The 2,931-nt window shown below is 47.8% G+C and overlaps 1 pseudogene; it reads left to right on the top strand.

Annotated features, from left to right (window-relative positions):
* The first annotated feature begins 1,388 nt into the window (after positions 1 to 1,388).
* LOC140332070 (PC-esterase domain-containing protein 1A pseudogene) lies at positions 1,389 to 2,171 on the top strand (annotated as a pseudogene).
* The last annotated feature ends 760 nt before the right edge of the window (positions 2,172 to 2,931 follow it).

Here is a 2,931-nt window from a genome sequence, read left to right as displayed (position 1 = left end):
ACCGCCTCCTCCTGCTGCTGTTACTGCTGCTGCCTGCCCAGTACCTAGCTCTAGAAGCCGGTTACCAATGCCGTCCACACTTCGTCTCAGAGCCCACCGCCTCCTCCTGCTGTTACTGCTGCTGCCTGCCCAGTACCCAAATTTAGATGCCAGTTACTAATGTCATCCACACTCCGTCCCAGGGCCTAACGCCTCCTCCTCGTGCTGTTACTGCTGCTGCCTGCCCAGTACCCAACTCTAGATGCCAGATACTAACGCCGTCCACACTTGGTCTCAGAGCCCACCGCCTCCTTCTATTGCTGTTACTGCTGCTGCCTGCCCAGTAACTAACTCTAAATGCCAGATACTAATGCCGTCCACACTTTGTCTCAGAGCCCACCGCCTCCTCCTCCTGCTGTTACTGCTGCTGCCTGCCCAGTACCCAACTCTAGATGCCAGATACTAATGTCGTCCACACTCTATCTCAGGGCCTAACGCCTCCTCCTCATGCTGTTACTGCTGCTGCCTGCCCAGTACCCAACTCTAGATGCCAGATACTAATGCTGTCCACACTTTGTCTCAGAGCCCACTGCCTCCTCCTGCTGTTACTGCTGCTGCCTCCCCAGTGCCCAGCTCTAGATGCCAGTTAACAATGCCATCCACACTACTTCTCAGGGCCTACCGCCTCTTCCTCATGCTGTTACTACTGCTGCCTGCCCAGTACCCAGCTGTAGATACAAGTCACCAATCCTGTCCATGCCGCATTTTACAAAGTTACAGCTAGCAGATAGGAAAAGGCAGTCCCCTACACAGCAATGTCTCCAGTAGCTACAGCTTCCACACTGTCCATGTAGGTGATGGCCTCAATCTTTAATGTCATCCTTGCTCCGTCTCAGAGCTTACCTTCTCCTCCTCCCAGTACCCAGCTCTAGATGCCAGTTAACAATGCCATCCACACTTCTCAGGGCCCACTGTCTACTCTTCCAACTCTTACTGCTGCTGCCTGCCCACTGCCCAGTACCCAGCTCTAGATGCCAGACTATACTCAAGCTCAACAGGGTCCTCTTTCCTCACTGAATCTGCCAAGTCCATTTCTTTTTATGTTCTTTCACTAGATAGTAGGCCCTGAGATGGAGTGTGGATGGAATTAGTAACTGGCATCTAGAGCTGGGTGTAGTGCATCTTTATTGACATCCAGAAGTGTGTAATGAAGTGTGTAATCTGAAATTTGTGATTGAATGTAGAAGGCCACGTCTTCTGCTTCATCTGTCAGTACTACGCTTTCTGTGTATGTTATCCCGGAACTGAGAAGTGTGACAGCAGACCCTCTGTATATGTCGGGTGGATGAGATGGGGGGCACCGGTATGTGTAACGTGAACCGAGAGGTCATGGATGGCCACATTGAGCCATGAAGTTATTCAGCTCTACAGATGTCCGGAGACTTCTCCACAACAAGTATGTGGCCATCCTGTAAAACTCCATTCAAAGATCCGTCAACCAAGATCTTGTGAAACACTGCAGAATGATGAGTTTCGGACTGAGAACCAGCTCAAAAGGAAGGGTGAGATGTCATTTGCAAACGACACGTTGGGGGATCTCTGGGTGAAATGCACAATGGCATAACTTACCTAGAAGTGCGTCATTACAGAACTGACCACCACCTTGTACGGTTCTATTTCCTGACCCGGGACTCTTCGGAGTACATAGAGAGTGTGCTGGCTGACTTCAAACAGGGACCTCAGCCTGAGGTTGTCATCATCAACTCGTGTATATGGGATGTTATTAGGTATCATGAGCACTCACTGGAAATGTACAAAACTATCTTGGACCACCTGTTTATTCGGCTCACAGTGGTGCTGAGCCCCGAATGTCTGGTTATATGGAACATGACCATGCCTGTTGGATTCAAAGTTGGTGAAGTGCTAGAGTACCCAGTTCCTAATGGGACATCATCAATTTCTACAGCGCCACTCTGGCAGATTTGCACAAATTTGATGTGATTGACATGCACTTCCTCTTTCGCTTCGAGCTGCGCTCCAAGATTAAAGATGCCACCTACTCACATTAGCTGGCCCATCGTAAGTATACCAGCATCCTGATGGCTCATATTGCTCAAGCCCCGGGCGTGCAGCAAGAACAGCAGGAAGAGGAAGCGGTAGACTCTGATACAGAGCGTGGACAGCATTGGTAACTGGCATCTGGGTAGCTGGGTACTGGGCAGGCAGCAGCAGTAACAGCATGAGGAGGAGGCAGTGGGCCCAGAGACGGAGCTAGGATCGCATTAGTGGTTGAGGCTATCACCTATATAAACAGTGTATAAACAGCTATTGGAGACATTGCTGTGAAGGGGACTGCCTTTTCCTATCTGCTAGAATGAGGAGTTTGCAAAACTATATTGTTGAATCCAACAATGTGCTCAGTTGCTTTAACAGCATAGTATACTCCAACCAAATGCCTGAAAAAAGTTTCAAAGCCTATTTCAACTGGAGTCAGAAGCCTGGAGAAGTAACCCAATATCCCCCAATTTCCTCCATGCAGTTGCAGCAACACTGCTGATATTGCCTATCTGAATGGTGTATTTGTAATGCAAATGGAGCTGAAGGTTCAACTGTAGCTAATGCAGGAGGAGACTGTAAATCTTTTTTAAGTGTCTCAAAAGCTTGTTGCGGTTTCTCTCCCCTAGGTCCAAAAAAGTAACTATTTTTTAAAAGGTCATACAGTGGTCTGGCTTTTTCCACAAAACCTTCCACAAATTCTCTGGAAAAATTGACTAATCCCAAAAACTGTCTCAAAGCTTTGTGAGATGTTGGAACTGTGAGATATGAGATATATATCAGGAGTTTCAGAGACAATGGGTGCCACATTAGGAGTATTTTTATTTACCATTCTTATGTCCAAATGCAATCTAAAAGAATCATGCAATTTTTTTTATAGTCAAAATTGGCGAGGAC

The sequence above is a fragment of the Pyxicephalus adspersus genome, chromosome 5 (genome assembly GCF_032062135.1).
Source record: "Pyxicephalus adspersus chromosome 5, UCB_Pads_2.0, whole genome shotgun sequence".
NCBI lineage: Eukaryota > Metazoa > Chordata > Amphibia > Anura > Pyxicephalidae > Pyxicephalus > Pyxicephalus adspersus.
This window is presented reverse-complemented; position numbering and strand designations above follow the sequence as displayed.